Raw genomic sequence first — 20014 nt, forward strand, 5'->3', positions numbered from 1 at the left:
TTATTGCCCATCTTTAGTTGTCCTTGAGGCTCATGAAGAACATAAAGATGTGTGGGATAGAAGGAAATTTGGCCGATTGGATAAGTAACTGACTGTCTCATAGAAGACAGAGGGTGGTGGTGGAAGGAAAATTTTCAGACTGGAGACGAGTTACCAGCGGTGTACCTCTGCTATTTGTGATTTTTATCAACAACTTGGAAGAGGGGGCTGAAGGGTGGGTTAGTAAATTTGTTGATGACGCCAAGATTGGTGGAGTAGTGGATGAGGTGGAGGGCTCTTGCAGGTTGCAAAGAGACATTGATAGGATGCAGAGCTGGGCCGAAAAGTGGCAAGTGGAGTTTAACCCTGATAAGTATGACGTGATTCATTTTGGTAGGACAAACTTGAATGCGGATTACAGGGTCAACGGCAGGGTTCTGGTAAATGTGAAGAAACAGAGAGATCTGAAGGTTGCCACTCAAGTGGATAGAGCCGTGAAGAAGGCTTAAAGTGCGTTAGCGTTTATTAACAGGGGGTTTGAGTTTAAGAGTCGTGGGGTTATGCTGCAACTATACCAGACATTGGTGAGATCACATTTGGAATATTGTGTTCAGTTCTGGTCACCTTACTATAAGAAGGATGTGGAAGCATTGGAGAGAGTGCAGAGGAGATTTACCAGAATGCTGCCTGGTTTGGAGGGTAGGTCTTATGAGGAAAGGTTGAGGGAGCTGGGGCTTTTCTCTTTAGAGCAGAGGAGGATGAGAGGCGACTTAACAGGGGTTTATAAGATGATGAGGGGGATTGATAGAGTGGACGTGCAGAAACTATTTCCTCAGGTGGATGTAGTTGTTACTAGGGGGCATAACTGTAAGGTTCATGGTGGGAAATATAGAAGGGATGTCCAAGATAGATTTTTCACTCAGAGAGTGGTTGGGGTGTGGAATAGACTGCCTGCTGTGACAGTGGAATCGGACACATTAGGAACTTTCAAGCGGTTATTGGATAGGCACATGGAACACACCAGAATTACAGGGAGTGGGATAACTCGATCTTGGGATTGGACATGGCTCGGCAGAACATTGATGGCCGTAGGGCCTGTACTGTGCTGTAATGTTCTATGTTCTAAGGTGCTGGTGAGCTGCCTTGTTGAATCGCTGCAGTCCATGTTCTGTAGGTTGACCCACAATACCATTTCGAAGGGAATTCCAGCAGTTTGATCTAGCCACAGTGAAGGAAGTGTGATATATTTCCACGTCAGGATGGTGAGTGGCTTGGAGGGGAACTTGCAGGTGATTGTGTTTCCATGTATTTGCTGCCCTTGTCCTTCTAGATGGAAGTGATCGTGGGTTTGGAAGGTGCTGTCTAAGGATCTTTGGTGAATTGCTGCAATGTATCTTATAGATCATACACACTGCTGCTACTGTGCATCAGTGGTGGAGGGATTGAATGTTTGTCAATATGGTGCCAATCAAGCATGCTTTGTCCTTGATGGTGTCAAACTTCTTGAGTATTGTTGGAGCTGCACCCATCCAGGCAAGTGGAGAATATTCCATCACACTCCTGACGTGTACTTTGTGGATGTTGGATAGGCTTTGGGGAGACAAGAGGCGAGTTGCTCATCGCAGTATACTTAGTCTCTGACCTGCTCTTGTTTATGTGGTGAGTCCAGTTGAATTTCGGGTCAATGGTAATCCCAAGGATGTTGCCATTGAAAGTGAAATGAAAGTGAATTGAAGGCCATCTTCCAATCCTGCCAATGTCTGTCAGTGATTGAGTAGCTCTCTGCTGAATGGAGGGGCCACCAACTGCATGGAGGCAACCTCACAGTAGCTTCCTGGTGCTGTCCTTGTTGTGATGTGGAGATGCCGGCATTGGACTGGGGTAAACACAGTAAGAAATCTAACAACACCAGATTAAAGTCCAACAGGGTTATTTGGTAGCAAACGCCACTAGCTTTTGGAGTGCTTACTGCTCCTTCGTCAGGTGAGTGGGTGATCTTTTCACAAACAGAGCATATAAAGGAATAAGCTCAATTTACAGAAAAATCATTGAATTGCGAGTCTTTGCAGCTAATCAATTAAATAATTAATTATTAATAATTATGGAATAATTAATAATTTAATTAATAATTAAAGAGGCCATCCCCTACAGACAAGCCCTCCGTATACACAGGATCTGCTCAGATGAGGAGGATCACAACAGACACCTACAGACGCCGAAAGATGCCCTCATAAGAACAGGATATGGCACTCCACTCATCGACTGACAGTTCCAATGTGCCACAGTGAAAAACCGCACCGACATTCTCAGAAGACAAACACGGGACATGACGGACAGAGTACTCTTCGTCGTCCATACTTCCCCAGAACGGAGAAGCTATGACATCTTCTCCAGAGTCTTTAACAAGTCATTGATGAAGATGAACATCTTGCCAAGGCCATCCCCACACCCCCACTTCTTGCCTTCAAATAACCGCACAACCTCAAACAGACCATTGTCCACAGCAAACTACCCAGCCTTCAGGAGAACAGTGACCACGACACCACACAACCCTGCCACAGCAACCTCTGCAAGACGTGCCGGATCAACGACACGGATGCCATCATCTCACGTGAGAACACCACCCACCAGGTACACAGTACATACTCTTGCAACTCGGCCAATGATGTCTACCTGATATGCTGCAGGAAAGGATGTCCCAAGACATGGTACGTTGGGGAGACCATGCAGACGCTATGACAATGGATGAATGAACAACGCTTTACGATCACCAGGCAAGACTGTTCTCTTCCTGTTGGGGAACATTTCAGTGGTCATGGGCATTCGGCCTCTGATCTTCGGGTAAGCATTCTCCAAGGTGGCCTTCACAACACATGACAGCGCAGGGTTGCTGAGCAAAGACTGATAGCCAAGTTCCACACACATGAGGACAGCCTCAACCGGGATCTTGGATTCATGTCACACTATTTGTAACCCTCACAACTTGCCTGGACTTGCAAAATCTCACTAACTGTCCTGTCTGGACACAATACACATCTCTTTAACTTGTGCTTAATGCTATCTCCACTTACATTGTCTGTATCTTTAAGACTTGATTAGCTGTAAAGATTCACATTTCAATCATTATTCTGTAAATTGGGTTTGTGCATTTTTACACCCTGTTTTGAAAAGATCCCCCACTCACCTGATGATGGAGCAGCAAGTGCTCCGAAAGCTAGTGCCATTTGCTACCAAACAAACCTGTTGGACTTTAACCTGGTGTTGTAAGACTCCTTATGCTATCCTTGTTATCCAGAGGTTCTGTGACCCAAAGAGAGGTCGCCTGATCACAATAGCTGCCCTGTGGTTCTGCTGCCACCAACTGAGAGCTTGGTGCCTGGGTCTGTTTGTCTGCACAGGAACAAATCTTTTTACGGCTAGCTGTGAGATACTTTCTTGTTCTCCTTGCAGCCTCAGAAGTGGCCACTTCTCTCGGTGGCATTGTCAAGCCTGAACAGCTCTCAGTCTGCCATTCTTAATGGACAACGAGCCTAGTGGTGACAACCTAATTAGCCAAATATGGTCCCAATATCAAAACTCACATCATGCCAGGAAAATCCCGACCATAAACGATACTGTCCTTGGCAGTTCACTCAACAGAAACGTCAACAATCTCAGTCACAAAGAGTTCCACAACTTTGTCTTCCTCACAAAAAAATTGAGTTCATCTTCTTCTAGGATTTAGCCTGATCCACAGAAAACAGCAGGACAGCCTGATTTCCATGGGCATGATCTTTACCAAAAATGCTACATGTCTGCAGAACTTCCTCAAATCTGGTTACGTTGGCTTGGATAACATAGATTCACCAAAGTTTGCCTATTCTCACCTTCCAAACCTTGTCTCTGTCTTCTTCAGCATACCTGTACTGCACCCCTGTACTGGAATCCCGATATATGCTTCGGACGGCTCTGTTCTTTCTTATCTGCTTTGTACAGCAATTCCAGTCTGTGATTCTTGGACTGCAAAAATTTGTAAGCATGAATCGAGAGAAGCCAATTATTCTCTAATTACTTGTGCAATCATGATCTAACTATAAGTCTTCCATCAAGTGCATGTCCATAGGGTGCACACAACCAAAATTGTTAATATTGGATAAACAGATATTGACACTTGTAAAGTTGGTCAAAGACAGTTTCTTCCTCATCCTCCATAGACACATAAATCAAACTGTATATTGATTCATTATATCATTAGAAATAGAACAGATGAGGATTTGAAAAGTACAGAATATTTATCTGACTATCCATAAATACTGGAAATATATACACAAAGTAAGTTTTAAATCTTACATCTATTTGTATTTCTTGCCCACCTACTGTCATGTTGCTGTCATACTTGTCAACTTTTACAGTCATAATTTTGTGATAAAATTATTTCCTGGGCAGACTGCAGGAAAGAGAATCAGGCATGGAAGATGTGCCATCTATGATCAATTTAAATGGACAGAAATAACTTAAATGGACAGAAAACTGCATGGATGTCATTGCAGTTGCACAATCGTCCACTTCAATGTCCCTATCTGTAGTCAACCCAGTGTTTTACATTCAGGTGGTATAGACGAACGATTACCCTGATGGTTCCTACAATTTACACTTTCTGCTTACTGCACTCACTCTCATTCTCAGAGGTACTGTGTGCACTCTACAGTAAGGGTCACTGTGTAGCAATCAGGATGTTTCTTATCTTCTTTAATTCAGAGATACTACTGCTGCTTACCTAACAGCGTGTTTAAACTGGGTCTGTATGGCTCACAAAGACTTTACCTATGAGTCATTGAAGTGAAGTCTTTGAAGGAGAGTGAAAATTGTCCCATAGCATTATGTCAATTTTGAAACTGACATCCATTCTGGGCATTGCTGAGTATACAATACTTAGGTATAATGTTGGTTTCATAGGACACCCTGGTCAGGCAAAGCTGAAAGTCGCAATTGTGCTTGCCTGGAAGTTCAGAATTTTACACAGTGGCAATGGGCTCAATGACTGTTTGCAACTACTAAACATCTACAAATATTTAAAACTAAGCTTGTCATACAGGTCACAGGTTTGCAGCTCGAATACAAACTGTTTGTATTTGTGGAATTATGATCCTCCCAAGCATCAGTGAGATCCCACATTGCCAAGTAATGAAAAGAAATTAAGTGAATCAGCCACCTTAGGGGAGGCGATGGCCTCGTGGTATTGTCGCTGAACTATTAATGCAGAAACTCAGCTAATATTCTGGGGACCTGGGTTTGAATCCTGTTCATGGCAGTTGGTGGAATGTGAATTCAAGAAAAAAATCTAGAATTAAGAATCTACTGATGACCATGAAACCATTGCCGATTGTCGGAAGAACCTATCTGGTTCACTAATGTCCTTTCGGGAAGGAAATCTGCTGTCCTTACCCGGTCTGGCCTACATGTGACTCCACATTCACAGCAATATGGTTGACTCTCAACTGCTTCCAAGGGCAACTAGGGAAGGACAACAACTGGTGGCCAGCCAGTGACACCCATGTCCCATGAATGAATAAAAACAATCATAAACCACTGGACCTGACAATGGTTATACTGCAGACTGTGCAGACTAAAGAGGTGTGCCAGCGCTTCGCAAAAAGACAGGCCAATTATCACCAATCAAGCGCCAGCATTAAGAAAGGAAAGCTTCTGAGAAAGTTCAAGAAGATGTGGATGAGTAGCAAGACAAAGGGAATCGTTAAGGAAGAAAAATCAGTGGCACAGAGCTGGTTGAAAGCCAAGCCAGGATAGCTAAGTAAAGGGAAGTTCAGGGTGCACACTGGAGCTGAGGAGGCAAACCCAATCGAGTTGGAGCTCCTTGAATTGTCTGACACCATTTGCCAAGATCCAGCATTAAACAAATAACTTTATTCCCCTAGATATGGTGCAGTTTCTGCATCAATATAGGTTCAAAATGTGACTCATGAGCCACGTTCCCATAGCTCCATGCAAGTGGCTTTGAACGCAATGGGGGTTGCGGGGGGTGGATGGGGACTTAAGGGAGGGGCGGTGAATGGGGGAAATGTTGGAAGATGCGAGCAAAGTGCTTTGGTTTGACTCCTTGGTGTATTCCCACCTCCAGGGGACTTTCCCAGATGTAGCCTCCCAGCACCAGTCCATAAGTAAATACACAGGAGCTGACCAGTCAAAGTATTTGAAAGCACAGTTAACACTTAAATGTTCACATCAATGAAATGTTATGGAAGGTGTGTAGGCTGTTGCGTCAGGAGCCCAAAATGCATTGGAGACAGCATTAAGCTGTGAGGGTGGAGACACATCATATGATTCTGCATATTAATGTCTGGAAGGAGCAGAAAGACTAATTATGGCACTTCTACTGTGGCATTCATTCATCTGGATCTGTTTCCCCTGTGGACTGGTGTCCCTGACAGTTCTGACCTTTAGAGCATTTTTCAGCAAGGAGAGGCTGGCAGAACAGAAACTCAGTGGTTTGCTCACTTCCACCTCCACTGTTTGTGTTGAATCAAGCATTGGATGTCCAATTAGTGGCATTCCAAATGCATGAATTAAGAACAGAGGTGGGACATTTGGCCCCTCGAGTCTGTTCCATCATTTCATAAGATCATGGCTGATCTGTCTGTGGCCTCAACTCCACTTTCCTGTCAGGCCCCCCACCATTACGCTTGACTCCAACCAGCTTGAAAGTAGCCAATTAGAAATGCAAATCAGGGCTCCAACTCAGTCAGGAGTCTAGCCCAGGATATCATGTGACAGAAAGGTTATGCTACAAACAGGAAATCAGTCACTGCAACAAATTTAAAGGCCCTGGCACTCTGAATCTGACTTTATTTTACTGAAGGGCTCAAAAAAGCTAAGAAATTCTTTTTAAAAACATATGGTCCCCTTTTCTTCCATCTTTGTACTACCTCAAAGTAGCTTCTGGAAAACATTCCCAAAGATTTTTTACATCCAAAGTCCAAAAAATGCAACAGGCAATGATAATGGTCAAAAATGTTTCTCTTTCCCAGGGTCAAATGGTCAATTACTCAGGGGCATAGGTTGAGAGTGAGAGGGGGAAAGTTTAAAAGAGTTACAAGGAGCAAGTTTTTCGCGCAGACGGTGGTGAATGCCTGGAATGCGCTGCCCGAGGAGCAGATTCTATAACAATTTTCAGAAGGCGTCTGTATAGATACACGAATAGGTAGGGGATAGAGGTATACAGACCAAGGAGAGGCAAGAAAATACTAGCTTAGAGAGGCATCTGTGTCGGCACAAACTTGGAGAACAGAAGGACCTGTTCCTGTGCTGTACTGTTCTTTGTTTTTTGCCAGATGACTAGTCTGTTAATCAGTTCAATCATTTGTTAGTCATTTAAAAATGGTTTCTTCACTCACTTGTCTTGTATAATTTCAGGGACTGACTTGATGATGTCATATTGCTGACCCAACATCATCATGCCCTATTTTATATGTGTGTGTGTATGTGTGTGTGTGTTTGTGGAGGTGGGGTGCACCTGCCCAATTTGTGGCTGCATAGTCCAGCCCTAAGTGGTGGGAACCATGTGGTCCATGAGGTAAAAGTTTCCATCTTGTTGGTGCCCTCTTTGCTGTCCTGAGTGCTGATCGCCCTTCCCAGGGAGGTCGCTGGCTGTCGCTTTCTCTGCTTATTCTTATCGCTCCTTTTATAATGGAATTTTTTTTGCAGCTATTTTAAATTGTGCTATCTGTTAAGTATTTAAAATTAAGGTAGCTTTTATCACTATGAGGGGCCAATACAGTGTTTTTTAGACCACTACGTTTGGCGATATACAACCAATACAGTTAAAGGTAAGGGGTCTCATCAAAAAATGCAAGGGGACAGCCCCCCGTTTCCATGTGTCACCAGCCATCCCTAATTGCACGGCAGTCTATAAATAGGCCATCTCCTGTAAAATCACGGGGCAAAAACTCTCACACAATTGGGGGCGGCTCACACTAATGGTTACCGACATCTTAAAATTTTTTTAAGTTGAGAAAACTATGGTCAAAGTCTTATAAATGATACTAAGACAGGCCTGTAGAATAATATATATGATTGGGTACTGCAGAAATTTTTTAAAAAAATTTAAAATTCCTGTCATGCTTCTCGAAAGCCACAATGTAACAAAGCACCTTATTGACTGTTGAATGCCTGGTAAAAAATTTGTCTCTTTTGTTGCAAGTGTTAACATGTTATACAAATACCATTCCCAAGTCCATGTGAGTTGCCATGGAATCATAGAATCCCTACAGTGCAAGAAGAGCCATTCAACCCAACGGGTATGCACCAACTCTCTTGACAAAGCATATTATCCAGCCCAACCCCCGCTCTACCTCTGTAACCCTACCTATTTACCCTGCTAATTTCCCTAACCTACACATCTTGGGGCACTAAGGCCGGAATTTTACCAGCATGTTGATTCCAAAGGGCAGGTGAGACTCGGAGGATGGCATTCTCTGTTGGCCTTAGGCGGGATCGTATGAAACTTGGGTGGACTTTGCGGTAAAGTTTCACCCTTTGTCAATTTAGCATGGCCAACCCACTTGCACATCTTTGGAGTATGGGAGGAAACCAGAACTCCAGAGGAAAAGCACGCAGACACATGGAGAACACGCAAACTCCACAAAGTCACCCAAAGTTGGAATTGAACCTGGGTCCCTGGCTCTGTGAGGCAGCAGTGCCCACCACTGTGCCACTGTGCCTCCCTGTCAATGCGTCAAGAGGCTTTAAACCCGTCATCTCAGCAGAGATTGTTGGCAAAGGAACCAAAAGAACTAAAGGCAGTATAAGGAAAATCTCTTTTACACAGTGAGGGATTATAGCCTGGAATGCCCTGCCTGAGAGTATAGTGGAGACAGATTCAAGTGTGACTTTCAAAAAGAATTGAATAAGCACCTGAAGGGAATAGTCTCGAAAGCTGTAAGGGAAGTGTATGGGAGTGGATATAATATGCTCTTGCTGAGAGCTGGCACGGATCCAAAAGGCCGAGTGGCCTCCATCTGCACTATAAGATTTTATGATTATGTCGGCACAAAGGGTTAGAGGTGATGTGTGGTGGGTGGGTGGTGCAGTTTGAGTTGGTTGGGGGGGGTGGGTACAGGCGGTGGTGAGATGCAGATGTGCACTTGCTGCCTGCTGGCTGCTGTGGTGGATAGGAGCCAAAGCTTGTGTCTGCGAAGAGCTGTCAATGAGCAACGCGTGACTGATGCTATGTCAACAGGTCGTGCAGCCCTCAGTTAAAATTCATTACTCAGGCAAGATGGAAGGCCTGAATTAAGCATTCTGACAAGCCTGAAATAAGAAAAAAAATCAAGACAAAACAGGCAACAAGAGAAAAAGCGCTGCTAATTTTACCCTCAGGCTTTCCTTCCATCCACTCTGCACAGCTTATTTGTAAATCGTTTTCGCTTTCTTCTTAATGTGTGTAGCGTTTGTGAGAGCTTTACAAGATTTCTTTATGCGTATTAAGTCTCAACCCAGGAAAGGTTCAATGAATCATTTCTCATTTAAAGGACTGCTTTAAACAATCGAGCTGCCAAGAATCAAGTCACAGCTGTTGGACCCTCGCTGTGCTCCAAAATAGTTCACTCTTTCACTGCCAGATATTATTGACCCAAGCACATGGCCATATATACATCCAACCCTTTTTTCTTCCACTCCAACACCCACTCCAAAAGACAGAAAGAATTGGGATATGATCTATAGGCACACAGGTACTCACACTAAACGAGAGTGATATGTGTAGGGCCAGAGTGAGGGACAGTAAGCCATGCATACCCCAGCTAAGCCTTCTGTGCAGATGCGAGCCTTTTTTTTCCATTTGTGGTTCATGAGTTTCACTGGATGGCCAACATTTATTACCCATCACTAATTGCTGCAAGTCGACCACATTGCTGCAGGTCTGTAGGCCAGACCAGGTAAGGACAACAAAATTCCTTCCCTAAATGCCATGAGTGAACCAGATGGGTTTTTCCAACAATTGACAATGGTTTCATGGTCATCAGTAGATTCCTAATTCCAGATAATTTTTTTTACTGAATTCAGATTGCACCATCTGCCGTGGTGGGATTCGAACCCGGGTCCCTAGAACATTAGTTGAGTTTCTGGATGAATTGTTTAGTGATAATACCACTAGGCCTGAATTTTCAGCTGAAGTGTTTGACTGATTGTTTGTTGCTTTGCGAGCCCAGGAGGAAAATAACGTCATGAATGAACTTCAGTGCTGGTGTGACGCCAGATGCGTTGGCCAAGCGTCGCCACGATTGGTTAATCAAACCAAACAACATGCAGCCCCGGCTGTTGTAATAGGCCAAGCATAAAGAGTACGCAATCAACCCATGCTTGAAAATCCCCCAAAATAATGTCTACCAAAAGATGTGATTTGAACAGCAATTGAACAGCATTTGCTGAATGGTGCGCTGGTATCAACACTAACAACCAAGTTCAGAAAATCAGTCACACTTGGAACTTGATCTGGATTTTGAAAGCAGAGCGGAGAGCTAGGTGAGTTTGGGGGCAGGGAGGGCATGTACTTAAGTTGTGTACTGGAACACTACTGCCTTTCCACATAAGAAATAGGAGCAGGAGTAGGCCATCTAGCCCTTCGAGCCTGCCCCATCTGCCAGAATTAGGTTCTAGGCAGGAAGGACCATGATTGACTTCCCTACCTCATATGCTTTTATCACTATGAGGGGCTGTAGGATCCTACAGTGCAGAAAGGAGCCATTCAGCCCATCAAATCTGCACTGACCACAAGCCCCCCCAGGCCCTATCGCCATAATCCCATGGATTTACCCTAGCTAGTCCCCCTGACACTAAGGGGCAAAAGCTTGGCCAATCCACCTAACCAGCACATCTTTAGCATTGTTTCGTGTAGAGCCACACAGGCCCACAAGAAGAACAAAACAGGAGATGGTCAGTGCACAGAATTGAATCAGCTCAAGGAAGAAGTCCAATGGCTTTGCTTAGGGTGGATTTCCTCTGGGTGCTCTGGTTTCCTCTCACGCTCAAAAGATGTGCGGGTTAGGATGATTGATTTTGACTTGATCTGATTTAATGTTGTCATATGTATTCGCATACAGTGAAAAGTATTGTTTTATGCACGCTTTACAGACAAAGCATACCATTCATAGAGAAAGAATTGAGTGCAGAATTAGGGTTACAGTCATAGTTAGGGTATAGAGAAAGATCAACTTAATGCAGGGTAGGTCCATTCAAAAGTCTGATTGCAGCAGGGAAGAAGCTGTTCTTGAGTCAGTTGGTATGTATCCTCAGACTTTTGTATCTTTTGTCTGAGTGAAGAAGGTGAAGAGAGAATGTCCAGGGTACGTGGAATCCTTGATTATGCTGGCTGTTTTTCTGAGGCAGTGAGAAGTGTAGACAGTGTCGGTGGATGGGACGCTGTAAATGGTCTATTGCCCCTTAGTGTTAGTGCCAGGGTAAATATGTAGGGTTACGGAGAAGGGACCTGGATGGAATTGTTGTTGGTGCAGGCTCGATGGGCCAAATGGCCTCCTTCTGCACTGAAGGAATTCTATGATTCTATGAAAGGTAAGAGGAGCCAGCTAAAATTTCCTAGAATGCACTGTCACCTGTTGTGTTTTTTTTCTCTTAATTCATTTTTCTCCTTGTGTTCCTTTACAAATGTTGTTCATCTCCACCTTCTAATTCTAAGGAAGGTTCTGCAGCCCAAAACACCTGTTTTCTCCACAAATGCTGGCCGACTTGCTGAATGCCCGAAGTATTTTCTGCTCTTGTTTCAGATTTCCAGCTGCTTCTGTATTCTGATTGTTGTTCTTGATGCAGGCTAAATCTCGTTCAAAGTGACTGTAAATGCTACAGTGTAAAACTACCCATAATGCAGCACAAACATATCCCTGGAGATCTCACCACATGACCTCCTGCCTCCAAACAACCCATCCAGTCAAACAGCTAGTTTTAACCCATCTCCAGAACTTCTGTCATGAATAAATTGGAGCATTCAAAGGAAATGAAAAAAAACATAATTCTTTTTTGTGCCCTTGTGATTTGTTTTCACAGCTTGCTTCCAGCAGTTTCCAGGAAATTAATCTTTAATTCCTGCAGATTCCAAGACAAAATCTTGGAAAGTTGACAACCATGGGCGAAAGTGATAGAACCTTATGAATTTTAGAATGCAGAAGGAGGCTTTTTGGTCCATCATGCTGCTACTAGCTCTTTTGAAAAAGCTATCCAATTAGATCCACTCCCCCACTCTTGACCGATAACCCTCCAGATTTTTCCTTTTCTTGTGTGTATATATATCAAACTCCTTGTTTTGACTGGTGTATGAAGTGATATCAGTAGACTGGTGAAATAGTTAGGCGGCAGCCAGAAGGAGGTGGGGGAGGGGGGAGAGAAATTGTGATTGAGGCAAATTGTTCAGACAAAGTGGAGGGAAATTTACTCTTCATTTCACCTGTGTTATGTCTGCCCAGGGATTGCTTAATGCTGTCTCTAAGAACATATTTCATTCATTCTCCAGCAAAGACTCCTTCAGCTTGACAAGGACAAACGCCCATTAAAATTTATAATAGGTTTGTTAAAACATGGCTTGCTCTACCACAGTGGCTATTGGAGCAGAAACTAGAGCATTCCTTACAAGGGATTTGGAGAAATATTTGAGAATGAAAATTGTAATGGATATGGGGATAGGCTAGGGGTACAGGATTCCTGTCAATGGTAACTGACAAGCTAGCAATGGGACAGGGTCGATGAGTCAAATGGCTGCCATTTGTCCTGTAATTTCTAATATTCTTCAGTTCTTGAGAAACCACAATGCATTTAACTCAAATAATTAATTAAAACACTTAGTTTACAGACATATGGCATTGATGGTGAGAAAAATTCTGGGGAGGTGGTGGTGTAGTGCTATTGTCATGGGATTAGTAATCCAGAGACCCCAGCCAGAATTTTACCACCCTGTCTGCCACAGGAATCGGAGCAGGTGAGGGCCGGACCATGGAAAGGTCTGTTGACCTTGGACGGGATTTTATGGTTGCAGGAAGGTCAAGACCGTAAAATCCCCACCCAGGTATGATCTGGGGACAAATCCCGCCACAGCAAATGGCGATATTTGAATTCAATGAGAAATCTGGAATTAAAAGTCTATTAGTGATCATGAAACAATTGCTGAAAAATCCATCTGGTTCACCAATGTCCTTTAGGGAAAGAAATTTGCCACCCTTACCCAGTTTGGCCTATATGTGACTCCAGGTCCACAACACTGCAGTTGACACTCAAATGCCCTCTGAAATGGAGGGCAGTTAGGGATGGGCAATAATGCTAGCCCAGCCACAATGTCCATGATGAATTTTAAAAAAGGCTTACTGGTCTACCCAGCATGGTTCAAACATTTTTGTTGCTTTACCCATCACTACATGTTCACTTCTCACCAATCTGTAACCATATAATTTCCTGAGAGAGAAAGAGCTGAAAAGTTATCTACAAACTTGGAATAAACTAGAAATCTCCTTGGTGCAAGAGATCACATAATATGTTACAGATTAACTTCATTTTGTAACAAAATCCACTCTAGCCAGATCCAGATCCAGCCCTCATTTGAAGAAATACCATGAATTATCATGCATTGGGCAGACTAGCAACCTTACGGCCAAAGGTCTACCATTATCTGGGAACTTCCTGGAACCAACTTAGCTCTGTCCTTACATAACCTCCAAACTCACCTCCTATCATCTCCAACAATATACTGGAAATAATTTGTTTACTTGAACAGAATCTAGTCCTTTCAATATTCTAAAATTTTGATCACATTACACCCATTCCTGCCCAAGTCCCCACTTCTCTGAAATACACAGACCCGGAACTTTGAGTCTCACTGGGTTATTAAGGTGTTGCAAATTGAAAATTAATCTTGGTGCCTCCTCTACATGCATCCAAAAACATCAATATTCCCATGAAACAGGGCGCAGTATTTTGAGGCTTAACAAAGGATCTTGTACAAGGATTAAATGGTGTAGTTTGTTTGGATATGAATTGCTCTGTGAACACATTATATACGCCATTTACTTTAGCTCAGATTGGTCATGAACTTTGTATAATTGATGCATAAAAACACTCAGATCTTTCTTGCACTTTGGTTTTAATTCATTTTCCCATAGGATTGTTATGTTTTAATAATTTGAAGTGCCCACACGTACAATACTAACCTTTGAAAGTTTAATACCAGTTGCCAAGCAAAGGCCTATTCACGCAGGGTATTTAGATTTGCTTGTAGTAGTTAAACAACCTCCATGGTGCTAATAATCATGTCACAAACCTAAACAGAAACAAGGCTTGTTGATAGGGAAGAGAGCAGGAGAGTATAATAAAAGAGTAACTGGGGAGAGTGATGGGGTGGCTGGGATGAATGTATGGCATTGATTGAGAAGAGGTGTGCAGGTCTGACTTAAAGGTTAGTGGGCAGCTAACAGAAAGGAGCCTGACAAATAGGGGAAAGTGGGTTTGATAGAAATTGGTTTAGGACTTGAGAAAGGTAGTGTATTTAGCTGGGAAAGGTTGAAATATTAGCCTGAGTATGTAGGCTGTCACAGGAGAGTTTTGGGGTTAGGCTAAAAATAGGATGTGGATTATCAACACACAACGGCAAGGAACAGACTATTGGGATAGATGGGATGATCCACCCTCTGACAATTATTGTGAATGTTGAATGTGATCATTTATCAAATGTTCATTATTGAAAAGTTCCTGGCTCCTTGAGTATTCAGGTTTGGGTCAAACAAAGTAGCCATTACAACAGATAGAGGAAACATTCGGGCCAGGTTGACAAGAGTCATTAGTGTTGCAGGAAGACCATATTTTGGCTAAATCACACCTGCCACCCTTCCTTTCAATCTCAATTCATTCTAATTAGTAATTATCTATACACATGCTTTTTTTTAAGCAAACCCTCTCCTTGTTATAAGGGAACCTCAAAATAGGGGGACTTGTTATCTGCTGGGATTTGCCTATATTCAGCTATTTCTACCCTGCAGAAAGTAACACACTGGCATTAACATTGTGGATGGGATTTTCTGATCCTTAGGGCAAGATTTTCTGACCGTGCTCGCCCTGAAACCAGAAAATCCCGCCCGAGGTCAATGGACCTTTCATGATCCACCCCTCGCCCGCTCCAATTCCCGTGGCGGACGAAATGAGAAAATTCACCCCTTAGTGTCCAAAGAAGTGTAGGCTGGATGGATTAGCCATGATAAATGTGTGGGGTAATGGGAATAGAGAAAGGGATTGAGTCTGGGTCGTGATGCTCTTCCAGCAAATCATTGCAGATTCAATGGGCCAAATGGCCTCCTTCTGTATTGTAGGGATTGTATGATTCTAACATTCAGTAAGCTGCAATTACACAAATATACACTCTGGTTGTCATCTAATTTTACAATTTCTTGATGGATAGTGGAAAACTGCATGACCTTCAGGCTATTGATTGTCTTTCTTGCCAATACTGAGGTAGTTATAGTGGGGATGTAGGTGACAGGTTGGTTCTCGAGAGAGTGAGCAGGCATTTTGTTCCAAACAATTCTTTTAAGGCTTTAGTGTTTTAAATCATTATGTGAATGTGCAGAATCTTGCTCGTGTACAGTGACTTTGATGACTGTGCAGTTTTAAATGCCTTTAATCATAGGCTCAGTAATTCCATTTATCTCCTGACTTTATTGTACCACTTGTCAGTGAATAAATTGAAGGCTGCACTTTAAATGAAAATTCTAGGAAAATGACTTCACCCTTGGGTAGTTGATTGAAAGACAAAACTGTGTATGTGCAAAAAAAAACAGTATTTGTGCACATTGGGAAAAAGAATCTGAATCTACTAGCTTTGGTTGTTGATGTAGAAGCTTCATTTTCCCCATCACAGCTGTAAGGTGTAAGCCTTCTATGTACTTTAAGTTGGGATTCCTGTAATAACCAAAGTTTTTGATTTGATTTATTATTGTCACATGTATTTACATCCAATAAAAAAGTATTGTTTCTTGTGTGCTATACAGACGCAAGATTACGTTAATACATGTGTCAACATGCAGCAAAAAGTATTGTTTCTTGCATGCATACCGTTCATTGGGAAGGAAAGGAGAGAACGCAGAATGTAATGTTACAGTCATAGCTAGGGTGTAGTGAAACATAATGCAAGGTAAGTCCATTCAGAAATCTGACAGCAGCAGGGAAGAAGCTGTTCTTCAGCCGGTTGGTACATGACTTCAGACTTTTGTATCTTTTTCCTGATGTAAGAAGGTGAAGAGAGAATATCCGGGGTGCGTGGAGTCCTTAATTATGCTGTCTGCTTTGCTGAGGCAGCGGGAAGCGCAGACAGAGTCAATGCATCAGAGGCTGGTTTCTGGCTAAATATTAATTATTAGCCCAAAATTACTATGGTTAATGTGCAAATCCAGCAAGTTCTTCAAATAACATGAGGTTAAGGGTGAGATGCCATCTGTTCGAAGGAAACCATGGGGCAGGGTAAATCAAACCATTAAGTTCCAAAGATTCACAACTCATACCATGGGGGCGATTTCTCCCAAAAGTGTTAAATTGATGAGAAAACTGGTTTAGATCGCGACTGTTTCTTCAGTGCAACTTCAGACCTGAATCTCCCCACTATGTGCACTGCAGAGGTCTGAGTCATGAATATCATTAAAAACCCGGGAGGGGGTGGGGCCTATTCATGCCAGAGTCTGGCAGTTCTGGAACTCTGCGCATGCGCAGTGGTCCTGATCTGTCAGTCTCCCCAGTTGCTGGCCAACTCGATTGCTGGCCAGCCAAGGACCCCCATATTGCTGCCCCTCTCAGCACCACCACAGCCCAATCGTGGCCTTCATTACAATTCCTAGGCCAGCCCCAACCCCCCATCCTGGAGCGTCCTGATGTCCAGCCTTTACCACCCCCATCAGTGGCAATCCTCCCAAACACCCACCACAGCAGTCCCCTCCCCGCTGACCCTGCCCTCCGCAGACCAATCCCACCCCCTCGCCCTCCCCAGAGACAGACCCCCCCCCCCCCCTTATGGGAGACAGGCCTCGCCCTGCAGAGCACCACCAACCACCACCACCACCCCCCCACCCCAGCCTACCTTGATCGCTGGCATCCCTCCAGCCCATACAAATCCCCATTTAGGGTGACAGCGGGAATTCCCACCCCCACCAATTCCGATTAAGCCCTGCCCATGGTAGGCCCTGCCTCCTTGATACTGCCCCATACCTTGTAGGCAGTGTCAGGGGAACGTATTTTACACAGAGGGTGGTGGGGACCTGGAATGTACTGCCAAACAAAGGGGTTGAGGTGGACACGCTGGGATCGTTTAAGACTTATCTGGATAGCCACGTGAACAGAACCATAGAACCATGGAAAATTACAGCTCAGAAACAGGCCTTTTGGCCCTTCTTGTCTGTGCCAAACCATTTTTTGCCTAGTCCCACTGACCTGCACTTGGACCATATCCAAGTGCAATGGAGGGATACAAACGACTAGTCTAGTTGGAAGTATGAGCGGCGCAGGCTTGGAGGGCTGAAAGGCCTGTTTCCTGTGCTGTATTGTTCTTTGTTCTTTGTCTATTTCTTCCCCAGTGCATAACATCTTGGAACCCGTGACCTCATCACCCAGAGGGGCTGGCGTGGGGTCGACATCTGGCTGTGGCTCAGTGGTAATGGCTGACCCCATGACTGGTAATGAGACCTGCACTGGCATGAGATCATTACTCCTGAGATGGTCCAGGTGCTTCTACACTATTTTGCCCTGCACTTGGACCTTTTCAATGCTGATATTAATTTCCTCACACTTTTAGCCTCTAGGTTACCGTCTATTTCTGGTGAAAAGCTTGCTTCTTCTATTGTGAAGACAGAGTCAAAGGCTGAGATATTGCATTCATGTTTGCTGCAACGCTTCCAAATCGAGAATCTCAATGGTGAGATCGCGGGGTGTGAATGTCCCTGCCCCCTGCCTTTAACGTAATGAGTTTCCCAACCAGAAAGATCAGGTACCTCATTTAAATAAATGATCAAATCATTAAAGGGCTTCCCCACCCATATTAGGACCTCCCTCAAATAGGTGAGTTTCAAACAGGTTTGTGAAAATGCTGGAAAGTCTCAGCAGGTCTGATAGCATCTGTGGAGAGAATGCAGAGCCAACGTTTCGAGTCAGGCTGACTCTTTGTCAGAACTCAGGGTTGCTCACCAAGCACTGGAGAAGTACCATCAGTGATACCTTTGCAAAATCCTCAATATTTGGTGGCAAAATAAGAGATCCAACAGTAGAGAACTCTCCCAAATCAACACACCCAGCATTGAGCTGCCAATTACTCAAACTCAGCACCACTGGGTGGGACATGTCATTGGCATGCCTGACACCAGACTCCCAAAGCAGCTATTTCACTCAGACCTCAGTGGCAGCAGGAAACTCCGAGGAATATGGCAGAAATGCTATAGGGATGTTCTCACATAGCTTCACTGAAGACATCAAACATCCCTGCATAGCGAGGGGGATTGAATATAAAAGTAGGGAGGTCTTGCTGAGGCTGTATAGGGCATTGGTGAGGCCACAGCTGGAGTACTGTGCGCAGTTTTGGTCGCCGTACTTACGCAAGGATATTTTGGCCTTGGAGGGAGTACAGGGGAGGTTTACTAGGCTGATACCGGAGTTGAGGGGGTTGAGCTATGAGGAGAGGCTGAATAAACTAGGCTTGTACTCATTAGAGTTTAGAAGAATGAGGAGAGATCTCATTGAGACATATAAGATGATGAATGGGATGGATAGGATAGAGGTGGAGAGACTCTTCCCGCTCAGAAAGGACAGTAGGACTAGGGGGCACAGCCTCAAGATAAAGGGGGGGCGGTTTAGAACGGAGTTGAGGAGGAACTTCTTCACTCAAAGGGTGGTGAATCTCTGGAATTCTCTGCCCGTTGAAGTGGTGGAGGCTGCCTCGCTAAATATTTTTAAGACGCGGGTTGATGGGTTTTTGATAAGCGAGGGGATTAAGGGTTATGGGGAGAGGGCGGGAATGTGGAACTGAGCCACGACAGATCAGCCATGATCTTATTGAATGGCAGGGCAGGCTCAAAGGGCTAGGTGGCCTACTCCTGCTCCTATTTCTTATGTTCTTATGATCCTTGGGACATCTACGGCTTGTAAACAACCAAAACGGGGAAAGCATTAAATACATCGAGAAACTTTGTCAAGGATGTACGGAGATAAAGTTGAGGCATCAGAGGGAGGCACAAACTTCCAAACAACCCAGCTACCCAACTCTTCAAACATTATACTTTCCCCACATGTGACTGAGTCTGCAAACTTATCAGCCATCTTAAAACCCACTGAACTAGAGTAGAAGTGAGCCATGCTTGATTCTGAGGGATTACCAAAGAAAGGAAAAAGATAGCAGGATGTCAGAGAGCTTTTAGTTAAAGAAAGACAATGCAGGTTAATAAGTTACAGCGAGGAAACTAGAGACAAGAAGTGAAGGCAGAGCGTTTTCACTGAAACAATAATGGAGTTGTGATCAGGAAGAACCACTGAAATGTAAACTGTAAAGAGGAAATCTGATGGGTTTCTGTGGAGAAAATATACTGTGGTTAAATATACTGAGTATACTGTGGTTAAGAATGAGATTAGCTGTAAAAGGATAGTCTCATTCTCCGTAGCAGTCTTTTTGTGATCCTAATTTTTTGAATGATTCTTTATGATGGAAGTGCGCTCACAGCAAACCAGGGAGAGTGAAAATTACAACAGTACGTATTAAACACACAAAACTCATTAATGATTTGAACCTGAGAGAATGCTTTATTTCTCTGCCTCTTGTTCTTGACCGAAGATGTTACAAGATGCAAGCCTGGAGCAGTTTAACAACTCCCTCTGCTTCTAACACCATCCAGTACCTGGCAGACTGAAATTTACTGTGTCTATTCCGCTGTGAGAATTTGCCAGCCATGTCACCTTTGCCCTCAGCTCCCAACAGTAATCAACCCCAAATCCTCTAATACAGAAATTCTGCTACAGACCTTCA

Source organism: Carcharhinus amblyrhynchos, chromosome 1, assembly GCF_965287045.1.
Source record: "Carcharhinus amblyrhynchos chromosome 1, sCarAmb.v2.hapA, whole genome shotgun sequence".
Taxonomy (NCBI): Eukaryota; Metazoa; Chordata; class Chondrichthyes; order Carcharhiniformes; family Carcharhinidae; genus Carcharhinus; species Carcharhinus amblyrhynchos.